Source organism: Sciurus carolinensis, chromosome 5, assembly GCF_902686445.1.
Source record: "Sciurus carolinensis chromosome 5, mSciCar1.2, whole genome shotgun sequence".
In the NCBI taxonomy this organism is placed as follows: Eukaryota; Metazoa; Chordata; class Mammalia; order Rodentia; family Sciuridae; genus Sciurus; species Sciurus carolinensis.
Window position 1 is genome coordinate 36,369,710 of NC_062217.1, and position 26,034 is coordinate 36,395,743.

A 26,034-nucleotide genomic window follows, 5' to 3' on the forward strand; every position below is an offset into this window, starting at 1 on the left:
AGTGCATCATACATTTCTATCAGATAATTCATGAAGACAGACACTAATGTATTAGATACCTGGTTAAGTTCTCGAAGTAACTATAAATTAAGCTAGGAGTATAGCAAGCAATTTTAGAACAAAATATATTTTCTTTACGAGAGTCTTCTAGGTTGGGTTATTTAGCCACAATTATATATACACCTGACAATTCCAGAAGGAGCATGTGGAGAATCAGGGCTGGAAAGAACATATCCAGTTGATCTGTTCAAGCTCATACCAAAGCTCTGCTGGGGGAATGATACAGATACAAACCAAGAAGAAAAACCTCAGAACACTGAGTAGGCCATTTTTACTGGGAATATAAACCAAAGATAAACTTTTATCTCCATTCTTATCAATGAGAAATCTATGCAAATTTAATCAAGAATGTGAGCAAAACCCTAGTTGAAGTAGTTCTAATATAAATTATTTCAATCTAAAGACAATTTCAGAATTTATTTCCAATCATTTTAATAAAATACATCAAGATTTGGGAATGTAGCCAAATCCATACCAATAGATGCAATTTCATTCAGCAAGTATTTACTGAGCCCCAACTGTATACTAGGTATTGTGGAACAACAAAGAGACAAAAGAAACTCTTGCCTGTGACAGTCTTGCCATACAACAAAAAAGTATGGTGGAGCATGCACAAAACCAAAAAGGAGAGACCCTGAACTAGAACTGGAACTAGAACTAGAACATGAATGAAAGGTAGGATTTGAATTGCTGGAGAAAAGGAGAAGGGAGTTCTTGATGTGGGGGCAGAAAAAGAATAAAAGTTGATGGGCATACTACATGGCTGTTAAGGGCATGTGCTCTACGTCCCGCACACCTGTATTCACTTCTGGTCGGCATAGTTTATAACCGAGTCGACTTGCAATTTTTGTCCCGCAGTCCCTTACTTGTAAGAAATTACTAACAGTACTGACTGAATGTTCCATGGGTACGAAGTATTCAGTGAGTACTAGCTATCAGTCTTTGTTATGGAAAAAAAAAATGCACAACACTAGCAAGGCATGTCTGGGGAAGAGAAGTTAGCACTGTATCTGAATTCAGAAATGGGATGGGGGGGCCTAAGACACAAGCTCGGAGCGCATATCTTATTCTGTACGGCACACAGAAGAGCAAGGAAGAGGTAAGAAGCTATAATAGACAATCTACAGGAAAGTGCCAAACCTGTCTTTCCACCCCAACGGTGGGAAAGGAAGAGAATTAGGCTCTGCTTGGAGAGCAGGAAGATATTTTTGATTATCCAAAAATTTAAATATGTGTGGGTGTCTGTATTTTTATGTGCACATAAATTTCTCTTGATAAGTAAAAGCATCTGCTATGGTTTGTTCCCCTACAGGTTCATGTACTGGAAGCCTGGTGTCCAATGTGACAATACTGAAAGGTGGAAGGACTTTGAACAGGTGAGTCCTAGGGGGTGGTAACTGGGTCATGACCACCCAGGTGAAGAGATTAAGTTAGCGCTGGTCAGGGGCTGGGGAGATAGCTCAGTTGGTAGAGTGCTTGCCTTGTAAGCACAAGGCCCTGGGTTCGATCCCCAGCATCCCCCCCCCCCCCAAAAAAAAAAAAAAAAGTTAGCCCTGGTCTCAGGAGCAGGTTAGTTCTCCTGAGGGGAGGCTGTTATAAAAGAGCAAGCCTGGCCCTTCCCCCTAGAGCCTGCTTCCTTTCTTGCCACATGACCTCTTTTGAAACCACCCACTCCTTACCCTCACATTTACTCCCACCATGTAATGCCACCTGCCATGTTGCATTACAGCCAGGGGAGCAAACATTGGTATCATACAAAAAGTTTAGAATTTCTCACGACCAGAATGATAAGTCAAACAAAACCTCTCCTCTTGCTATATTACTTATCCTCAGATATTTGTTGTAGCAAAACGAAATGAACGAAGCATCTCAGGGAGCTGCTCTTTTGGTATGGTTCTCCCCATCCTGAAAGGCATCCTTGGTTCCTTTCCCACTTAACAGAATGCTGCTACAGTTTGGGCAGAGAGGGACTCTAAACACAAGTATCACCCTCAGGACTTCCTCACTCTCAAATGATGGAGTTTTATGTACAAGCAACTGTTTGTCTTTCCTCTTATAACTGATAGGATAATTGGTTGTTTTGGAACTCATGGTCTTAAGAATTTTTTTTCACAGCCCGAGAAGGGCAGGATGCTGGGGCAGGGATCATTTGTTTTGAAAACAAAATGTAAAAGTCTCCCTTCACGAAGTCCACCATGTTTTCATGTATTTTATCTATCGTTCTCAAGTTTGGCATACAAATTCAGTTCTTATATTTTGATGGTTTATTTTTATTTCTTGAGGTCATTTGTCTAAGCTGAACTATAACATTTTTCAAGTTGTTTTGAACAGTTAAAAGGAAACAATGCTCTACAATGTAGTCATGGCTTATTCAACATAAACATGGATAAAGTGACAACAAATTACTCAGAATTAGTCAATACCCTGGGAGGTACCAAGAAAGACTACATGGCTGACTCCCATTCCTAACTTCTCGCGACATCCCATCATTGTAAAAGGCACTGCAGCTTCCTGTCTCTTACACACACTCAGCACCCTAGAAGGCAAGACATCAAAATCCTGGGAAGTATCTTTAAAGGGCTGAAGATCCCTGTCAGAATTCGGCTATAAAAGCGGGTGGTTGTGGTGTTAACTCTTCCTCTCAGCTGCCCCCATCTTTCTCCACCATCAGATGCCCTGACCTCCTACTGCTTCCTTTCCTTCCTTTCCCAAAGCAAGTTAGTGCTCTGCAACTTTCAACCACATCTCAAAGTCAAAGTTACTATCAGACAAAGAAACTCAACAAACATTTTGCACAACAGTGACCTATCGCTTCATGGAGGGCAGCTAAGAACACTTCTTGAGAGAAATTCCATCTATTTCACAGCATTTCTTCTTCCTTCTAATTGGATAATTTTATTCTCCTCAAGCCAACAATTCATTTCCGTTAATTTAGAGTTTCTATCTCCAGCATTTTAAAATACTGTAGGTGAGCTTTTCAGCATCCTATTTATTTTTTGGAGTATTGGGTGCTTTATCACTGAGCTACATCTCCAGTCCTTTTTATTTTTTTGAAGTTGGGTCTCACTAAGTTGCCCAGGTTGTCGGCAAACTTGGATCCTTCTACCTCGGCCTTCAAGGTCACTGGAATTACAGGCATGCACCACCACACCAGGCTTATACGTGAACTTTAGATTTACACTCTATGCCAAGAACAGCTTCACTGAAAAGCAGATAGGTCCTGGGAAGGAGGGACGAAATGATGATTGTGACATCCATGATCAGCTCTAAAATGTCGAACTGGCTACCTTGGTTGGAGATTTCAATACAAAAAAATTATTTCTGCCTGGCTGGAGCAAACCTACTTCGAAATAAGTTTTGTCAAGTTGTATTTCTGCTGAAATTAAGTAGGAAAGTTGACTCATGAGCTGGGTATGAAGTCTGCCACTGGCATTTATATTTATCACCTCCCCTAAACACTTCCCATCAAGTGACAACCAAGTAAGAACAACAACTTCAAGTAAAGGTGGATACTAAACACTTAAATACTAAAGAAAAGGCAATGGAATCAGGGGTTGACAGAAGGCCTCACTAGGCAATGTGCCTCACCAAACACCTCACCGAGATGTGGGTACACATATCTTGAGTCTATCTGTAAGTGCACTGCAGCTGTCACTTCAGCTATAGTTCATGGATCACCTAACACGGCTGACAAATGGTCCTAGAATGCCAATCCTATAGATTGAGAACTGTTTTGTGTTCTGGTTAAAATCCTCCACGGTATGAAATACCGAAGCACGATGCTCATGATGACAAGGATTCCCTGCAGCCAGTTTCCCATCCAACCCCTCCTCTAGGTTAGTCTCAATTGCTAAAGCATCTTCACCAATGCCTGTGTAACAGCACCCCCTGGACACTCTGCTGCAGGTTCCCCACAGAGGGCATGTTCTTCAAACCACTGAAGTCTCCTCTAGCGCCTCCAGGTAATTCCAGGACAAAGCAGCACACTATGGCTTAATGAAGTTTCTTCAACATGTGTTCCATAAAGCAATAGTTCCTTTTGAGGTGAAAATAAATGTCTCAAAAGAAAAAATTAAAAGGGCTGGTGATGTAGCTCAGTGGTAGAGTACCCCTGGGTTCAATCCCTAGTACTACAAAACAAAAACAAAAACCTCCACTAACTTAAGACTTTTGGCTTTGTTGTTGATCAGGATAAACTGCACATGCACATGCACACCCACACTTCAAGTAACATTTCTTTGGCCACTCCTCCTCCTCCTCCTCCTCTTCTTCTTCTTCTTCTTCTTTCTTTTTTTTTTGGGGGGGGTGGGGGGTAGGGGTGGGAAGGGTAACTGGAGATTGAACCCAATCAACTACACTCCTGTGGGAAGTCATTCGTGCCTAGCAGAATCAGACTTGGCTGAACCATGGGATACAGGTCTGACTCTCAGGAACTGGCGGTCATGGGATACTGTTTCAGACACCTGGGGGTAGGTGGCCCTGTACAGAGTGGCTCACCGTCTGAGGAAATGCTAATTCTCTAAGCAAATGGCTTCCCTAATTCCACGCCATCCTGTTCCTCACAGAAGAAGCCCTCCTGGTCCGGGTCCCTTTACCTGTGGGAACTATAAATAAAGGTGACAATGGTTTCTCCATCTTGTTGAGGCCAGATCTGGTACAGCCTGATTCGTCATACCCCCTTCCTTTTGAACAGAGTATTGGCTCTTGTGTGTTTATTGATTAGATAAGTTTTTTGGTGATTAATTGATAGCCAGCACCATCCTGTCCTCCGACAGAAATTCACCCTCATCTACACGAGACAAGGCAGAAGAACTGCCCCCACACACACCTCCAATTCTTTTTACTTTTTGAGACCAGGTCTTGCTAAATTGCTGAGGCTGACCATATTATGAAACCAATGTTTGGAGGTACACACTTTGGAAAAATGCTGGTCTCACAGTTAGTGGTCAAGAGGTAGAAGACCTAAGAATGAGTTTATCCTTGTATATATATGACTTGGAAAAATTTTATATCCTGTATGTTCCAGTTTTCTTGTTTATAAAATGGAAAAATGATACCTAGGCTACCTGCCTCATGGAGCAGTTGTAACAGAAACAACTGCTTTAAAAAGGATAAGGTACTCCACATTTATGAGATGCTATGAGAAAGTCCTGAGTAGAAAGGGGGTTTTAACTCAAAGTTCAGACTCGCAAACTTCCTACCAAAGAACACACCTATCCTGGGTGCCTTACAAAGCCAAGGAGGAGATAATAAAATGGTGCCTCTTGTCCTTGTCAAGGATGAAGTAGACACAGACCATCCAAGCCAGGTCAGACCCTCAGTATAAAGCATGACCCACTGCCAACCTCTTTTTCCTAAATATGACACTAATAGTCAACCACCAGTATCATTAGTAATACCCAACGCACAGTTATAAGAGGAGAATGGACCAAACTCTTCCATCTCCTTAAATGGTCCCACGAGAGGAAGGCAGGCAAACCGGATATGGGAAGGAACAAGAAATGGGAGAAGACAGGAAGTGTGTTGTAGGATGATCTGCTGTGAAGATAGCAGAATGAGAAAAAAGAACCCAGAGACTTCTCCCCAGGTCAAAACAAAACAAAACCAAAAAACCCACTCTAGTTTTAGATGTGACACCATCCCTGAGGCTAACAACAGTGATGTGAGGGACAGCTTCTGGGGTTATGGGAAGTGAACTTGGAGGCTGAGGAGCCATTTACCTAGGTTTCCTCCATTTGTGTGCTAGATAGGAGAATAAGGGTAGGTAGGACCTTACTAGGCAAAGGGCTGGGAAGTTTCTCTACAACATCTGACAATGGACATCAATCATGACATCCCTGAAACCTCTACTCTACAATATTTGTACCTCTATTAAAAAAAAAAGTGTTCTTTACTACCAATTATACAAGATCTATGTGGTCCATTACTTATACAAAACCATCCTGATGAATTCAATGACACCCACCGTGGCTGGTGAAGGTGGCGGGGATTATCACTTTCTATTTACCTTTTTGTGTTCTCTTTTTCTGCTGCTGTGAAGTGCATGTTTGTCTTTTATATGCAGAATGATCCTACATTAGAGCAACAACAACAATAAAAAAAAAAAAAAAAAAAAAAAAAAAAACCCACCCTGGGTACTCCTCCTTCATGCATTCACTTAAAAAAAAAAAAAAAAAAAAAAAAAGAGGGAAAGAGAAAGTTCTACCAAGCAGAATAAATCTAAGTGACATAGACATATACAGATACATATATGGATGTGTACACACATCTGTGCATGCATATGTAATTGCATAATAATTAAATAAGCTGCAGTTTGCAAACGATGTCCTAAAGGTTTTTACTTTTCCTAGAAACATTAGATCCTTCCTTAAGCAGGGGATGGGGAACACATTCTATACAAAAGTAGAACAGTGCTGAGGAAAACAGGTTGGTCACATAAATGGATGCTAGACCCAGTGCTGGCACTTAGCAAACACATGGCCCTGGCTGAGTCATTTTACCTCTTCAGGCTTCAATCTCCCCATCTACAAAATGGGGATAAAAACAGCCATCTCAAAGGATTCTCATAAGGATTAAAATGAGATGATCCTACAATACACTCAGAAACATGAGATGACAGACAGACAGACACACACATACACACACACACAAACTCAAGCCAGTGTCTAGCCCGACTCCAGGCAAGGCAAAGCTCATCGAACCTCATGCCACCTCCCTGCACATACTGGAAGAGAAACCCCAGTGCTGGTATGCTCTTCAGGCAAAACACATGCAGGGCACTTGCTCCTGATGTTTATTGCAACCCTTATTAGTAGCAGAAACAAAAGATGCTTTCCTTTCAAGGTAAAAGTCACCCAGGGCACAACTGAGCAAAATAAGTATACGAGTCCCTGTACTCCCATGCCATAAACAAAGGTATGTCAGAACAAGGTAAGGCTACAAGAAAGATTCCAGGGCACCTCTTGGCACTTACCTTCACCCAGTGTTTTGGTTAGGTAGACATGGGCCTTTTGGGGTATAGCAAGGCACCAACATTTTTAAATTGCACTTGAACTTGGGATTAGAATACAAAAAAGGACCTTCAGCTTTTCCAGGATGTAATGCCACCAGGTCTTAGATAGGTTTTGTGACACTGCCCATCCCCCTTACTGGATAAACCCTGAAGAGACACTGCTCGAAAGCAAAAAGTGGGCACAGAGCACCAACAGCCTGCATGCTCGCTGCTGTAACACATGCTTCACCTTTGAAAGCCATGAGAACTTGCAGAGGGTTGTCCCCAAACAATAGTACAAATACATGTTTAAATTGGGAAACCAGCTGCCCCTTGATCAGTCATCCTTTTATCATCAACAGAACTTTAATTAGCCCCCATCTGCTTCCTGTTTTATGCCACATATCTTAACTTTCACCTGTTTGGATTAAACTGCAGCAACTATATCCACAGAAAATAGGAACAACTTTTCTTATGACACACAACTGTCATTAAGCAAATATTAGGCTATTCAAAATAATGCAAACTCCAAATCAACTATTCTTACATAAATGATGGTGCTCTATACTAAAAATTCAACATAAACCCTCTCCTATTCACTTCTTGAATTTTTTCCATCAAGGTTTTTCAAGCTAGTTGGCTTCCATTTTCTGATTTTACTGTCTAGTACAGTAAGTCATGGTAGGTTATGTAACAATCATGGACAAACTCCAAAACATAATGCTGACTTTTTAAAGAAAAAGTTACGAAGTATTTACATACAAAGGTGTGTGTGTGTGTGTGTGTGTGTGTGTGTGTGTGTGTGTGTTAAGGCAATCCTATAGGATTTATGGATCCCTACCTATCAGCTCAGGTAGGAGGCAGGCAGGAAAGGTGCCCCTAGGAAAGGGAGCAGGAAAGGTGCCTCCAAGAGCACCAACTCTGCAATTAGTGCCTCCCTGTGGGAAGGCAGAGGGGTATCTATACCAAGATGGGTGGTATCTGTTAAAACTGGCAGTAGAATATGGGTACTAATTGTATTAGCCTCTGAGCCTTCCTGGAAGTTTGGAATATTTCACAGAATTGTAAGAGGAAGACAAATAGCCAGTAGCCAACAAGGAAGGTACATGAGCTGGCTCCCTATAGTTTCTGGTGCCGATGCAGGCTCAGTAGCTAGGGTGGCACTCTACATGGCTTAAAAAATGTTCCCCAAATAATCCTAATACTACCTCCAAAACTCGTTCTTGGAAAAAGGTTGAGCAATAATCTACAAACCTTTAGGGTAGGGACCCTGATTGCCCATCTTGAAACTGCCTGTATTTGCCTACCTGGTCAGCACCCGAAACATTAAATATTATTTGAGCGAATCAGAACAAGTGTTTTTTGTTTGTTTGTTTTTTTGTTTGTTTGCAGGTCTGGGGATAGAACCCAGGACCTTCCACATGCTATGCAAACACTCTACCACTGAGCTATATACCTCCAGCCAGAAGAGGATTTCTCATTCTGCTATAAACTGGTCCAAAACCCAAGCATGTCAAGTCAATTTCTCTTTCCTGGGGGAAGCTAAACAGATAAGTAGTTACCCCCAGGATAAAAGTCAGAATCTTCTAGAAGACTTTAGATACTGGCATTTGATAGGCATAGTATAGGGCCCACGGATCTGTATTAAAACAAACATGATGATGACAGCCACGAGATTGGAAATATCTAGACCAGCTTCAAGTTCAAGATTCTTTTCAGTTCTAATATTCTAAGAAAAGTGGGGGTAGGGTGCAGCTAAGCTCAGAGCTTCAGCATTTGCCTAACATGTGTGAGGCATGCTAGGCATGTACACTCACTCCCAAGACATCAACCATGCTATTCTATATAGATCAAGATTCAACAAGAAGAGAGTAAAGTTCTAGGCTATTTCTAACTGGTAACAATACGGCAGCCAAGTTTGAAAAACACTAGGTTAGTAGCACTTTTGGTAATTAACATCAAATAATAAATCAATTCATCAGATTTTTAAGGCAGTATATCTAAAAAATATAACTATAAGGTTATGGATGAATGCCAGTTAGTTCTGGAACCAATTTTTAAGTCATTGTTTTTGAGAAAGAAAAACAGAAGCAGCATTAGTAAATGAGGAATGTCACCCTCACCTTCCAATTTCCTGGAATTTGCCTCCCCCGCTTTCCCCTTTAATATACGGTATTTCCTTTGAACACACACTGTACCAACTTCACAATAGTTTTGAAAAGATTATGCTCCATAAACCCATAGGCAAGTCAGAACCTCAGTGGAAGGAACACTACTCCAGAGGACAGCCCTATGGAGGTCAGATCATTCCAGCTTCAACCGCTCCAAATGTGCAGAGCAAGGTAATAGCTTTTTTTTGATCAAAAGTTTACATCATATAGAACTCCTTCACATTTCTGACAACTCGTATGACTTCAGGGTCAAAGTGAAATTCACATCTGCTCTGAGAAAATGAAAAGTGGAATGTACTTTCATGGGATCAAAGTTCCTGTGGACAGTTGAGCATAGTTCAGGTGAGCCTGACTCAGGTTAATCTGGAAGGAAAGGAACAGGAAACCTCATCCAGGAAGTGACCCAACCCAACAGCCTGCTTTCAATGGCTGACTATGAAAGTTAAGTGCCAAGCCCCATCCTGGCTAGTCTAAAACATCAGGACTTAAGAAGCAAACTGTGTGTTTGGGGCCTGTTTAGTTTAGTTTAGTTTAGCTTCAAAGAGGTTATTTAACTACCTGCTCAGTCCAAATTCTTTATATGTTTCCAAATGAACTGTGAACTCCCTCCTCCTCATTCTTCCCCGGTGGGCCAATCTTCCATATATGGATATATCTACCTCTCCCCTAACTTCAGCACTGCTGCCAGAACCCGAAGGTCTTGAAAGAACGTGAGAAAGCCCTCAGGCTAAAACTCTAGATCACAATCCATAAAGTAGTGAAATCAATTTAGAGTTAGGGCCAGTTTTTCTCTTTCTTTCTTTCTTTTGTTTTAAACATTAATAAGCTTGAGCAAGCGTAACTCACAGAAATGGGCAAATACAGATCTATTTTGTATTGTGTGTGTGCCCATGTACACTGAGTCATACTGTAAAATGGATTTCTCACTATATATCAGGCTGGGAAGAAAATGAGAAGCCACAGAAACAGAAGGAAATGTACTACTTCCTATAGGACATGCTTTCTCTCTCTAAGAAAAGCTTAGGCCCAATAAAGTGATGGTACAGCCTCATCCCCAAGGTCTCTGACAGACTCCAGCACCATCAGGAAGCACACACTCCATAGTGTCAACCTACTTAGCAGCCTTCATGAAAGATGTGACTCTTGTGACCTAGCACAGGGAAGGCTACCAGGTGGGAAATGGAGGTGCAGTATCATGTCTGAAAAGCCTTATAACCAAGTGCTATGGCTGGTATATGTATTGTCCCCCAAACTCATGAAGGAGTTTAATCCCCCAGCCTCTACATTAATGGTAGTAAGATGGTAGAAACTTAATCTAATCATGGTATTTAGAGGAAGGGGCATTGGGGAGTAATTAGATTAGGTCACTGGACAGGTATTCCTGTGACTGACTCCTAGTGGTTTTGTAAAGAGAGGAAGAGGGACCACAAACTCAGAGATTCACGTGTGCTTCCACCATGATGTGATGCAGCCAAGGGGACCCTTGCCACACCCTGCAATATGCTGTTTGCAATATGCCTCAAAACTGTAAGCTAAATAAACCTATTTTCTTTATAAAGTAGCCTGCCTCAGGAATTTTGTTATTGTAACGTAAACTGATTCACATACCAAATAACTCCTGAACAAATCACTCATTAAAACAATAACAAACATAGCTTAACTTCCACAGGGTACAAATTTTAAAGAAATATTATGTAAGTCTTTTATCTGGACAAAGATTCTCTTTCCTTTGGGTGGGTATAGAAGTTACTGATGTGCAGAGTCAGCAAAAGGGAACCAGGGCTCAGGAAAGTAAGAAAAAAATGAATTTAGATTATGTTTACAGCTGAAGAAAGGAGACATGCTGAACAATCCTCTACTGGAAACATTGCTGAAGTGTTTTTAAACTGAAGATTATACCACCACTTAAGATATTTTTTTCTCTGCTATTTTGCCCAGCATATTACAAAACTACATCTAGGACTGAAATAGCAGATTGCCTCAAGAGCAAATGACAATATTTGTACCAGAAATGTTGGCAACCAGCGGCACAGATGGGTTTCTGCATAGCAATCTTCAAACTGGGGCTCTAAGAATAACTCCACCTACTGCACCAATGTTAAATTGCCGAATCCAGAGTCAGAAGGGCTCATTATTCCATATTTTTCCCCACCACACTCTTACTGAAGGCACAGGTACCTGCTTGACCTATTCTGTCTGGAAAGGACTTTGAACAAAAAACAAAGACCAGAGGAGACCATACTAAGAAGCAGATACCAACAGGTAGTGAGAGATCAGACACAAAATGATGAGTGAAAAACCCAGATAAGCCAAAGACATACTTAAATTCAGAGTTTTGATCGTCCCCTTCAAATGAGTAAGAAATAAGGATTTATTCAAATTTTATTCATCTCCTCTCCATTTTTGTTAAAAGAAAAGACTTCAGAATGGAGAGAGAAGCTGGTATTAGTCATAAAATGCCCTCTAAGATGACCCCAAACCAAGACAGTCTTTCAATCCCAAAGCAAGACTACCTAGATAAAAACTGAATCTCCTCCAAGTATTCAGAGGAAACACCACTTTTCGACAAGGGACTAGCTGCTTATCTTGTGGTGTTTCCATGTCTACTCTTCCTGCTGCCAACTGAGACGCACTGCTCTTCCTCTATTCCTTTAAATCTCTCCCAAATGGTCTGGAAAGGCGAATGAAACAGAAGGCTTCACTGAAGAAGACATTAATTACGAAACCCATCCAATTAAAGTGCTATCTCTGGCAATCACAGTTTCCTTTCCCCACCTTAAAAATGATCAGGGGTTTGATGACAGAAGTGTCTCTGCCTCTGTATGACTTTAGGATAAGTCAAACAATCTTCCAGGTGAAAGAGAAGCAACACAGACTTTTTCCAGGAAGAGGTGCTTTTCAAATGATCCTCAAATTACAGAACACAGAGCACTGAATTATAGCGCGTATCTACGATGCAAGAGGAGGCCAGCGATAAGGAATAAACTCAAGTAACAAAAGGTTAGGGATCTGGGCAGACAGAATCTTACATTTAAATAAATATCCATTTAACTTATAGAAACGAAGTGGTAGAGGTTTACGGGAATCTTATCTTTCCTCTCCAAACGATCAGCATGCTCTTGGACAGACTCTTGTTATAATTTCCTAAACTGTATACTCAGGAAGGTTGGGTATATTTCCCTACTTTTATTAGCAAATCTTAATTCACCTGAATCTGAAAAAGTTAAGTGATGTGCCAAGAGGAAGAAAGTCCCATTATCTATATTTTCCTTTTCCACTGGGGAGTTGGGGGAGAGGCAGTGAAAGTGAGGTTGGTTAGTTAACACCCATCCACAATCACCACCAACAGAAACAAACAAAATCTTCCAGAACCCCAGTGTCCAGGAAAAAATATATTTAAGTTCTGGAATAAATCTTCACCCTTGTATAATGTGTATGAGATTGGGGGAAGGGGGGGAGATTTAGTTCAAGCCTAAAAGTCACCCTAAGATGATCCCACTTGAAGACACTGAGAAGTAATATGGTAATTTCCCCTTTGTCCACAGGATCTCCTCAACAGGTACTGACACAGAAGGCCACAGTCCTATCAGAGCAACCTTCAAACAAATCTCTAAAGAATTCAGAATGAGCATATATGGAGTCTTCCTTGGTAGAACAAAAGTGAGATCCCCACAAAGTTAACATAAACAGAGTTCAGTAACACAACCAACTGACTACAAAGTGTCATTAACACCCACTATCCATCTGGCAGACCCTCAAGGAAGATCATCAAGAGTGCAAAAGGTAGGTACTACATACTATTCACAATAGCCAAGAAAAGAAAACAGTGTCCATAAAGAAACTGTGGGGTGTGTATACACAATGGAGTATTATTCAGCATCTGAAAAGGATGAACTCTCATGAAAAATCTGAGACGGGTAACAGAAGAAATAAACAAGGCAGGGAAAATATGGGGATCGATACTGGCCAAATTATGAATATGTATGAATATGTACCATGTATGAATATGTACCAATAAATCCCACCGTTATGTGTAATTACAACACACCAACAAAAAATATGGGGAGCCACATGTGGTGACATAGGCCTATAATCCCACGATTTGGGATGCTGAGGCAGGAAGATCACCAAGTTCAAGGTCAGCCTCAGTAATTTAGCAAGGTCCTAGGAAACTTAGCAAGACCCTGTCTCAAAATGAAAAAATAAAAGGGCTGAGGATGTGGTTAAGGGTTAAGCATCCTGGGTTCAATGAATGCCTTGTACCAAAAAACTGAGGGGGGTATAAAACACTGTCATTTGCAACAGCATAGATGGAACTGGAGGACATTATATTGAGTGAAATAAGCCAGGCAAAGACAGATAAATACTGCATGATCTTCCTCGTATGTGGAATCTTAAAAAAAAAAAAAAAAATCTCATAGAAGTGAAGAGACTACTGGTTATCAGAGAGTGGGGATGAAGGCAGCAGAAGGTTGATTATGGTATTAAGTCACAGTTAGGAGAAATAAATTTTGGAGATCTACTACATAGTAAGTTGACTTATAGATAATGTACTATTTCAAAAATGCTAGAAGAAAAGGATTTTGAATATTTTCACTACAGATAAATGCTTGAAGAGATAGATATGCTTTCCCTGATTTGAACATTATAATACATACAAGCATAGAAATATCACATGACACCAGGTAAATATACACAAAGTTCAATTAAAAACTTTTTTTTAAAGAAATGACTACAACAATATACATTAAAAGCTGGTGGAGTCATCTTGGATAGGACAGCCACCTGCAGGTGACCAGGCATTTCCACTGAGACATCCAGGCCCCTATGAGCTGCTTTCAAGGAATCTGTTGCACATGGAGGGCCCACAGGGTGGAGCCCAGCCGGTGAACATTCTGTTTCTGTGGATCTGTGCTTCAAACCCCTTGGTGAGGGAACTCCTCATGATTTCCTTTCTTACAGAATCTCATTCTGTTATCATTTAATACATTCTAAACCGTCTGAAGAAGTTGGTTGAATCCACAATTACTTTTAACTTTGAAGGCATTTATAATATTTAAGAAGCAGTCAACTATTATAAAATTATTTTGATGACTTATGACACTATCCACAATTAAAATAAAGGATCTTTTTGATTATTTAAAAAAATATATAAAAGAAACCTCAAACTTTTTGTATCTACTTTCACAACAGTTCAACACAACTCAATCCAATTCAAACAAGGAGAGCTTAGCATGAAATTTGCATTATTTCACTGAGCAAGGCCTTCCTCACCAACAAGGTGGGTGGATGGGGAGGTCTTTCACAAGTTGAGTTTGTATTATTTTTTAGAAACAATTTTCATGGAGATTTTTATTTATTTAAAGTTCAAAAATTCCTAATAATAGACACAGCATTTAATTGTCACCAAAACTGGAAGTTGTTGTGAAATAAAATCTCATCTTTCAGAGTAAAATTCAAAGATCTGTGTTGTAAAATGTTTGGTCTTTGTCACTCTCAGTATTTAATTTGTAAAAAGGAAACATGTTCTAGTTTAGTTAATTAACCAGTAATATAAGTCAAAAAATGAATACTGCTGCCTTCTAAATAAATCAAAATAGATTAACAGAATTCTTCAGCACAAATTTCAAAGCCACCACAGTAACTCTTTCTGGAGATTAAGAAAGAGGAAGTGTGCCTCTGCATGTCGACAGCAGAACGGTTTTCGGGAGCCCCACTGTATCGGGTGTAGAGCTCAGGGCTTGTGTACAGGCATGAGTAGAGACAGAAGAGCTGTCAGAGTTCTGGGGCTGGTTGCTGGAGCATAAATGGACTGGACTAGAAGCAGCAGATGTTTAAGGAATATTTGGAAAAAACAATGTGAGGAAGCATAATACTAGTACAGTAACCTGAAGAGTGGGCAGAGTCTTACTTTTTTGCTATAAAGTGCAATCAAAATTAATTTTTGCTCAAAGTCTACAAGTTTGCAATGTGACCTCTCTCCTATTTCAACCTATTACTTTTGACCCCTACCCAACTCCTCCCAGTAACACTGATTACAGTTATTTTACAACCCTGAAAGTCTTAAATGTAAGAGATAAATCAAAAACATCACCATTTCTGTCTAAGAATTATTAATCCAGTACAGTGACAAAGAGAGGCCAACTAGAAAAACAAAAAAACCTATTTTCAGGCTGGGGATATAGTTCAGTTGGTAGGGTGCTTGCCTTGCATGCACAAGGGCCCTGGATTCAATCCCCAGCAAACCCTGCACCCCCCCCCCAAAAAAAACTATTAAGTCCAATGATGCAAACAAAACATGAGAGGAAAATGTCACAGAGACATCAACTCCCTCTTTGCTGAGACTCTTGGCTCTCTTCTTACTTGAAGACTGCAGGCAGCTACTGTTCCTAAAACAAGTTTATTTCCAAAATGCCCCTCCTTCCAGAGTTAAAGTCATTTAAGTTTGAAGGAGACTGTCATCTGACAAGGGCACACTGGAAAGATACGCCAGATGGAGGAGAGGGGCTGAACCAGCAACCAGGAAGCCCTGCTCATCATGGGGTTACTCTGCAGCCCAGTCACCTGTTGCTGTAGTCTAACCTCTCTGCTATTCAGTGTCTCCTCTACTCATGGCCTCCAAAGACCCTTCAATTCCTTGAAACATCTTTAAATCTAAGAAATAGGAGCTCTTCTTTGCAATCTAACCAAATCAGAGGACACAGAGGAACTAAGAACATTCTGCAAGGCAAATACTAGCTGCCCACCAAGTGGTGACCCAACAAAAACTAAAATATGGAAATTCAACCAGAACCACTGAACTACCAAAGATGTACTCCAAAGATCCAGTTTAGACTTCCTTCTCCCCAGCACATGTGACCTTGGCAGCCTCAGAGGCTCAAACTTACTCTTCTGGTTCTGATTTGCTATACTCAGAAGTTCAGTGTGAGGGCACACTGAAGTGCAGTTCCAGTTTGTAACACACCACACTGGATTGAGGCTTTTTATACAAATTTTTTTTTCCTTTAAAAAGAAAAAAATCAAAATGCTGGGAGATACTTAACTAAAGGCAGGGAGCTACTTAACTAAAAACACTGGCTCAGTGGTATCAGAACTTTCAAAAGTGTTGAACTGTTCAGATCACAATCTTTCAATCAAATTTCCACTTTATAAATTGGCTGAGAAAATCCTATTCAAGATCAGTAGAGTAGAGAAAGGGAACCAGGAAAAGAAAGGAGGGGAGGGAAAATGGAAATACCTAGGAATGATATTTACCAAATTATGTTATGTGCATGTATGAATGTCACAATGAATACCACTATCATGTAAAATTATAATGTACCAATAAAAATTAATAAAAATTTTAAAATCCTCTTCTATTTAATGTTTATCCTCCCCTTCCTTTTACTCCATCCCTATTTCCTTCTAGTTTTCAAGGTACTAGGTAATTAAAAAAAAAAAAAAAAAAGCACAATGCTCGAGTTCTGGAAGACCTCTAAGGGGACAGAGTCTGGTGATGTGTGGAGGCAAGAGGGCTGGCAGCATCAAGTGGAGAGGAATGAATGCTTGAGAAGAGCATCAGAGGGTCATCACTGCTGCTTTGCAAATCAACTGAGAAACAAAGAGGCCTCTCCTGCAAAAGCACAAAGCAGAGGGGACAGGAAGGGGACACTGAGAAATCCTAGAGGGCTGAGACAAAACACTTTGAAAGAGGGGGGTGAGTTGGTAGCTTGTCACTGAAGGAGGGAGCAATGTGGACAGTTTCCAGTTAGATGTGTCCCACTATCCAAACACATGGTAGTATTACTAAGTCCAGATGGACAGTGGCTCAGGAGGAGGGGAGAAGTCCAGCCTCATAAAAAGGAATAATCATGAGTGACCAGCTTTAGCCCAAGTAGGTGGAACTGCAAACCAGAAGGAAAGAAACCATAATTTCAGGCATGTGAAGGCCCAGAGATCTCCAGCTGTAGAGAGTGACTCTGGTTAATCCAAGTCAGATAGAGGTGCAGAACTGGAATCTTCGCACTACCTTGCAAACCAGATGCAAAGCAGGTAGTACATGCAAGAGGGCTGGGAAGGAGTGGAGGCTGATGGAAGAAACATCCCATGAGGCTATAAACTGAGAAACTTAAGACCAAAGAGGCCAGATGCTTTGTACTTTTTACTACTGTTTTGTTATTTTGGATAATCCCTGTTTCCCTGCAGGGTGCTATATTTGATTAAAAATTTTATATTTGATTGAAAATATTTGATGGAAAATTCTTAAGGGGCAAGAAGAAATGTAGTTTTTGTTGGTGTCTCCATGGTCAATGTAAAGGGTCACATTTTATGACATACAGAGAGTGAGAGCTCTCATGGGGTGAAGCATTCAGGTTCTGGTTCATCTCTTCTTCTAGGTACCAACAGAAACCATGCAGTAGTGACTGCGTGCTGTTTAAGTCGCTAAGTTTTGGGGTGCTTCCCCATTCAGCAAGTTCATTTGACAAGTTAGATCTCGACTTGTCAAAGCCCTCGATATAAAATCTACATAACTGAAACGAGCATTTTCCTCATCAGGTCAAAGCCTTCAACTCAATATTCAGCAACCATTCCCATACTGGACTCAAAATCTCCATATACATGACAGAATGACATAGCACAGACATGTTTTTTCCTTGACATGTATTTTTGATGAGGAAATATATGTATATGGTGCAAAATTCAAAAGAAGACTTCACCTCAGCAGGTGTTACTTAAATGTTACCATAATGAGGCCACCCCAGAACTCTGCCTCCTTTCTTTGCTTAACTTTTCTTCAAAGCATTTATCACCATGACATACTTTACATTTATCACCATGACATATATTACATTTATTTAATTATGATTACTCTCTGCTGCTGGAAGTGTGAACAACATATGGGTAGGTCTCCAATCCCCAGGTTGGAGTCTGGCATGTGTTATGAAATTTGGTACTGACTGGATGAATACAAAGGAGCTGTGGTGACTCAAGTCCTCTATGTTCTTGACTTTGCTGTTATTGTGGGAATCCGGGTATGATATTCAACTTGTCAACTTTGGATCTATTCATGAACTCCAAGAAAAATACGACTTTTCTACAAAATACTTTGCTCTGAATTCACTTCAGAATGAAAAGAGCTAATAAGGAAGGTCTTTTCATTCAATGATGTGAAATACTATGTTAGAGGTTCCAATGCACTGTTTTTTTTTGTTTTTTTTTTTTTTTTTTTTTTTTGGTGCTGAGGATTGAACCCAGGGCCTTGAGTTTGCAAGGCAAGCACTCATCAACTGAGCTATATCCCCAGCCCTCCAATGCACATTTTTGCCCTGAGTTAAAATCATTATAGATATTTCTGGGTGTGACCATTTGGTCTTTCAGTTACTTTAATGTTTAACCTTGTCTTCTGTCAAGGAACTTTTAATTTTCAATTAACAGGAAGCGATGCACATTATAGTGGCATGGGTTTGTGTTACTCAACTTCTAACTAAATCCTCACACCTTCCCTATAAGCTGCTAGTTGTGTTTCCCAGGTGCGGTACATAACTTAAAACTACAGCAAAGTATTAGAAATTTTTAGTTTCTGTAGCTTGATAAATTAGAGCTTTGCAAACAGATTAAATGAAATAAACCACTAGGCTTGTTGAATTCTCCCAAACTGTGACACTTGTATCCTTGCCCATCAACACGACCCATCCTTTACTCTTCTAAACTAGTACACCGGAAGGTGCAGACCTCATCTCACTCAGTCCTCCTGCTACTCTCACCTACTCCTCCAAAAGCACTCAGATCACTAAATTCTAGACAAACTCATTTCAAGACCTATGTCCTGTCCTTCATTTAAACAACAACTTAACTAAACTCAAGACACTCAATTTGTACATTGACTTCCTGCTCAATGCACAAATTGTTTTGTGAAATGGGTCCGCAGTATCTCCTTCACGGTTATCCTGAATTTTTAAAAGTAATGCACCAATTTCAAATATCCAAGACAAAGAACATTCTCTTTTTGAACAGCAGTGAAAGCCAGAGGAAGAAAGACTAAACTAGAAGGGTGCTCTGATTATTACATTTCTCCAGAAAATCTCAATGCCTCTGATTCTCTCTTGCTTCTTGGAGCACACCTACAGCTATCATGTCAGGTGATCCCTACCCTGACTGTGAGAGCCTGGGGGACTAAAACTTTTGTCTTATACTTCCTTCATCTTTCTGCAGTACTTAGCATTCTTAAGAAACCAGACTTTAAAAACTGAAAAAGTCAATTACTCCTTCATTTTTTCTAATTTCAATAATCCTAATCCCTTAAATTATTTTACTTCTTCACAGTGATGGCAGGCCTCAATGGTCTTGCCATCAAACATTAAAGGACTGTACAGGTGGATATTTCTGGGCTTCACATTATTAAACACAATTTTTAAAAGACAGGTTTATGATATTACCAACCCCATAAGCAATTACTTTACAGCACAAATGATTTTGCTTATAAAACAAGACTGCTAAAATATCAACTATGCATCAAGAATAGAAAAAAGCATTTTGAATGAGACTTTAAGCTCTAGGACTCAAGGGGAGGGGTACTGAACCTTGGGTCACCTATATAATTCAACAATTAGAACACAGTTCACTTCCAGAGTCTCAAGCACCAAATTATAGTCATTCCAAGATGTTACTCTTTTCTACTCAGGCAAAGTAAAACTGGAGAGAGTTCAAAACTAAACCCTGGTAATACATAAATAATACACACTATTGAACATCTCAACCTATGATTTGGTTATATTTTTATCACAATTAAAGAAAAGGAAGATTTTAGAATTTCATTGTTTGCTTTTTTCAAATGGCAATTAATTACATAAGAATCCTCCAGTAAAATCTACCCAAAATTACAAAAATTCAAGACTTGGCTCCTTCTCTAACATCCTTCTCTTTATCTCATTGGTTTTCAAGTAAAACTCCAATACTGGTTCAGAAATAGTTTACCTATAGTTAAGACATTTAAGGTACCCTGTCACCATTACAGAACACTGACTAATGAGGTCCCCTTAGAAAAGGGCTGATTTGAGGACAACCACCCACAATTAGTTAAAAAATAATCGAAGATTTCCTTACTTCTCTGAATTTGAAAAGGATTTTATGAATTCCATCTTCTAAAAATGCAGGAAAGAGAGATTATTTCATAAAGAGCTGTCTTTTGCTTGAAGGCCTCCAAGAAAACTGTACAATTATCAAGTGAACAGTGAAATAAATTCAAATAAACCCACAATTTCAGCTCTGCTTCCTTGAACATAAATTACTCTCCTTAAAGAATCAATGGACAATGTTTATAAAGATCCATACTGATCTCTTCGATGCTCTCTGGAATTCAAGAGGGCATGTAGGGGCAGAAGGAGTCAGGCAGAAGCCACTCTAGTCAGAGTGGAGGAGGAAGGAAAGAAAGAGAAGGGGCTATGTTGGAAGTGGCTGCAGGCTGATAAGGGGCGAGTTAGAGAGGGTGAAGTGCTGGAATCCAACTTCTTCATTTCACAGGTAAGAAAACTGAGGCCTAAGAGACAAGTAACTGCCCACTTCCCAAGGCCAGGAAGTGACAGGAACCCGGCCAGGTTGCCTAAATCCCATTGGTTAAAAGAGCAGGAAGCACAAGCAACAAATGAAAGGGTTCAGCCTGCCTCTGTGGGAAGCACATTTCTATGGGATCCCCTCACCTACCACTTCCAGAAAGAGCACAAGAGAGGTGTGCGGGAAGAAGAGGGCCCACTGGACTGATAAACTGGTTAATGGGCTTCTAGCTTCAAGGTGTCCACAGGAGATATTTGTTTGTTGGGTTTTGATTTTTATACTTTTATGAGTCAAGATGAACCCACACACAAAGGATCATTCTACTAGCTTTACATTATGAGAACAAACTCAATATAAACAGGGAAAACTCAAATGGAGTGATTAGGAGTTGAACAAGTAAGTCAGACTTCTCTAGAAATGGCAAAACAACCTTACTGCTAAACTGCTACACTTGAGGCATCTGTACTTTAGGGCCTTGCTCTAAAAACACAAGATTTAATCTTCAAAATAGGCATTGTAAAGAAGGAAAAAAAGCACTCATTCAACATCTTAACCAATAGCTTGGAGTGGGGTTGAGTAACATAAAAACCAATGCTTCTCATACTTGAATGCACATGTGACTCACCATGGATCTTGTTAAAATGAAATTCTGATTCAGTACTTCTGGGATGAAGCCAGAGATTCTAACAAGCTTCTGGTGATGCTGATGTCTGTGGTCCATGCTACACGCTGGATAGCAAGACCATAAACAAAGGAGATATGCAAGTTATACTTTAAGGCTTTTTCATTTCACAACTGGATTGCAGGCTACAGTGATATATGTCTTCTTCCTTGTGGTTAGTGGCATAATCTGGTTGGGGGTAGGTTCCATAGTAAGTATAAAAGCATGCAGTACATGGTATCATGGTTATTTAGTACAACAGAATTTGCTGCAAGTTTTGGGGGAAAGGTAGTCTGTTGTCATACAAAAAGAGGACAGTAAAGGCTGACAAGAATTATGAAACATGATATATGTCTTTCTACTGAGTGACCAAATGGACCAAAGTGTTCATTTGCATGGAAGCTAATCTCTCCACACATGAGAAGAAAATTAAATCTCATTTGTTCTCCAATGGACTGTGCCATTCTCTGAAGTTCAAAGACTTTTTGCTCTGACAGACAACAAGAAAGTCGGGGTTCATAACTAGGAACAGGGTGCTGTCATCCAGGTATATAGTTATTATCAACAATACTCAGCACCATCTTTCTGTGGTCTCATGTGCCTTCGTGAAAATGCAGGCTTTCTAAAGACTATCTTACAAGTCTTTTGGACTGTTCCATGTTTGAGGAATAAAATATTTAGACTACCTTCAGGAAAAGGTGTGGCTTTAGAATCTAAGATCTTGGCTCAAATCCCTGTCAAGTACTAGTTTTATGACTTCGGGCAAATTAAGCTTTCTAATTCTGTTTCCTCAACTATAAAATTAGGAAAATAACCAGTTTGGGTACGGTGGGATCATGTGCTGTAGTGCCCAGTAGCTCAGTAGTTCAGTGAATGTTCACAATGGGATTATCAGTGTCACCATCAAAATAACCTTCATAACTGAACCAACCAATCTCAACACAGAATGTACTAAATATACAAGGTACTAAGCAAACTCAGCTCCCAATAAGCTGACGTTCTAATTCTGTAATGTATGGAAGTCACACCAACTTTTTAAACATCCCTGATAATTTCTCATTTCTAGATTTCTAGGTACTGATCTAAGCACTGTGGGATTCAGAGAAGAAAGATAGTAAATCATGGATACAACCATTCTCTCTACTCTCTCCAATGTTATTTCATCATTAATCCTCCTCTCTTCCTATTCTCCTCTTTCTGTTCAAAGACAGTACAGTAGCCCAAAGAGCAGCAAAAGAAGGCCTATTCCCTCAGCTCACATCAAGAAGGAGGAAACCTTCTTAAGCCAACAGCAACTCACTTCCTCAAGCATGGTGTAAGAAGGAATGGACTAAATGGTCCTTTTGCTGCCAGTTTAGATTGATCACATGGGACCAGCTATTAATTGAAAGCAAAAATCTACAACACCATTATTTACAATTAGTTGTATGTGATTGATACTTTAATATCCAGTCTTTCCCTATAGATTATTTCAATCGATTTCCACACTACCCCTGCAACATATTTAGGACTGCTCTTATTATCATCACCACACCGCAAAGATAAAAAATCACAGATTTTAATGAGTTGAGTCCCTGGTCACACAGTATGGGACCAAAGTACAAGATCCCCAGTAATAGACTGATGAGGACAGAAAAATATTTTTGTTATCAGAACCATGTATGTAATTCGATTACACACAAATTTCTGATAAACTCCCAGGGCCCATCTTTATCAGCCTGAGCTGCACCCTGTAAATGATGAGGACCTGAAAATGACAACCCAACACCTCTGCAGGCCTTAATCACAAGACTAAACAAGGCCTCCTGTATCAGAACGTAAATGGCAACACTGAGCTAAGAGTGAAGTTGAAAGCTACATTTTTCCCTCGGTGAAGGTCCTGCCCTACAGAGAGCCTTCCCTTGAGCATGTGTAGGTCTCTTCTGCTATCAAGGTAGAAAGAAACAGCCAGCCTTGAAGATCTGCAGGGCGTCTTTCACCTGTGAAAGCGCTCTCTCTCTCTCTCTCTCTCTCTCTCTCTCTCTGTCTCCCTCTCCCTCTCTCCACCCCCCATAGCCCATACACTCTTCTCCAGCTGAGAGAGCCTTTTCAAAGGGAGTAGAGGTGTGCTACAAAACTCTTCATTAACTAATTTAATAATGTGTGCTACTGGTACTTCAGTCCCCAGACAAAAAGAAATGTGCCCAGAAGCCAGCAGGGAGAGCCCTGTTCTTCTTGTTAAGCTTAAATGATGGTGGTGGGTGGACAGATCCCCAAGTGCACTGCTTTCCCAACTTTTCAATTTATAACTTGGATTTTTCTCAATTTCAAATCATAGGTTGACAGAGGTTAAAGACTGACAGGTATAAAATCATCTTCTACCAAGTCAGACTATGACAGGCAAAAGGGAACAAGGGAATAAAAGAGGCCCCGGTTCATAGGAGGGAATGGAAATCTACCCACACTATGTGGGAGGACACTAGAGTCATGAAACTGGCTCTGCAAAAGGTACAAAGCGGTGGTGATTTTGTAGAGTTTGGCGCACGGGGTGCAGTAACAAATGGGCAAGGACTGCTACACACTAGTGGTATTTTTTAGACTTTTGGTGTTTTGTTTTAATTTTTAAGGAGGGATATTCACACAAATGATTCTGCATTATTTCTAAATTTCCCTAAAAATTCTGATTGAATTCATGACCCTGTCTAATGGCACATTATTTGCAAGAGGGAACAAAAACAAACTAAAGGAACCAACCATTCTAGTCTGTTGGCATGAAAACACACACACATCACCACCACCAAAACATCAGGAGTTAATACTTGAATGAATTCTTTCAGGAATATTTACATAAATGTGGTTGACAGTCGACACCCACTCAAAACTGTGGCTTAATTTTTATGAGCTAAGTCCTTGATTTGCCCTTCAAAATGTCACATCTTTAAACCTGAATATGCCCCTAAGTTCATGCTATGGCTCTGGGACCAGTAACTTGGGCATTACCTCGGAGTTGGTTACAAATACAGAACTTCAGGCTTCAGTGCAGACATTCACCAAGCACCATCTCCTATAATGTTCTGTTGTTTTAAAATTATTTAAGTCCGTTTTAACAGTTCTGCTAAAATAGTTTTATTTACACTAAGTTGTACTGTGCCCATCTATAAGTCCCCTACATGGATGATTCCCTGTTAACTAGAAGATTTGGGAGGATAAATCTTAAGCTTACTGTGTTAAATACTTTAAAAACAAACCCTCTATTACATGCTAATGATGATCAAACATTTGTACTACCAAGAAAAATAAAGCAAATATCCACACTAAATCAAGAATATCTACTGAGCAATAAACATGGCAATAAAAGTCAAGAAAACATAATACAAGAAGAAGAAGAAGAGGAGCAGCAGCAGCAGGAGGAGGAGGAAGAAGGAAGAAGAGGAAGAAAGAAGGAAGAGGAGGAGGGGGGAGGAGGAAGGAGGAGGAGAGAAGAAGAAAAAGAAAAAGGAAGCCTCCAAGGTCAAACTATACAAAATTAGGGGCTGGGGATGTGACTCAGTGGTCAAGCTCCCAAGTTCAATCCCCAGTATGGAAAAAAAAAAAAAAAAAAAAGACAAAATTAGTCTCGTCAGGGAATTTATCCACCTCACAATTCAAACTGGGAAAGAGTACTGGAAGATGGAATATTTTTCCACCACATGCCAATCACTGTGCTTAGCATTTTATATACATTTTAACATTTATACTGCACCTCAGCCTTAGAAGGTGGGCACTACTTCAGTCATTGCTTGATTGAGGTTTAAAATGCACCTAGCCAAAAGCTCAAATGTGTTAGGTACATGTGTATGCTCATTCCGAGCAACCCATTTACTCCCTGCTCCCCGGTCAGCAGCCCCTTCCCCACAAGTAATCACTATCCTCAATTCTAACACATATATTAGTTTTGCTTATTTGCAGAAATTCACACAAATAGAATCATGTACTGTGTGTCTGCTAGAGCCGAGCATCTTTCCTTGAGTGGTTCTAGAAGGAAAGAGACTGCCTGGCTGGGAGAATAGAATGAATTAAATAGCTACAAGGGAGGAGAGTGCCCTGGGCGTGGGAGGAAATGCTGAAGAGTCTATGGAACAAAAAGGGAAAAGTGGGCCTTTCCAAGGATGAGTGGCCTTGAATGCCAGGAAAAGGATTTAGAGTTTATCCTTAAGGTAGTACTAGTATCTACAGATGTTTCAGGAGATGAATTTTATAATTAAAGAGATGCCTCGAATTTGATGTAGCAGCTTGCCCAGAGCAGAGTGAAAAGGAAAGTGGAGGCAGCACAGAGCGATCCAGGTATGAAACGATGGAGTACTAAGGGCCCATGTGGGGAAGGAGAGGAGGACAAACTCCAAGAAACCATCCTGATGTTCCAGTGTGAAGGCAGAGAACCAACCCCCAAGTCTCTTGCACCAAAAGTATTCTAAAACAAAGAATGGTGGTTAAATGCTATTCAAAACCTGATGAAGGAGGGAAAACCAGTTTCAGGGGAGAAGACAAGTTTAAGGCAAAAGGAAGCTAGCCTTTTGGTCTCTACTGAGGTGACAAATCAGACCAAAGCTCAGGAAGAGATGAAGACATGAAGACATGGAAGATGAAGAACAAGGCAGCTAGAA

General features: G+C 40.2%; 1 protein-coding gene and 1 non-coding gene across 2 annotated transcripts in view; one reads left to right on the forward strand and one right to left on the reverse strand.

Annotated features, from left to right (window-relative positions):
* Foxo1 (forkhead box O1) overlaps positions 1 to 26,034 on the reverse strand; it is a 92,887-nt gene that overhangs the window by 16,463 nt on the left and 50,390 nt on the right. The window lies entirely within an intron of this gene.
* On the forward strand, positions 1,510 to 1,584 carry Trnat-ugu (transfer RNA threonine (anticodon UGU)). Its single transcript has one exon. It is a non-coding gene; the product is annotated as a tRNA-Thr (tRNA).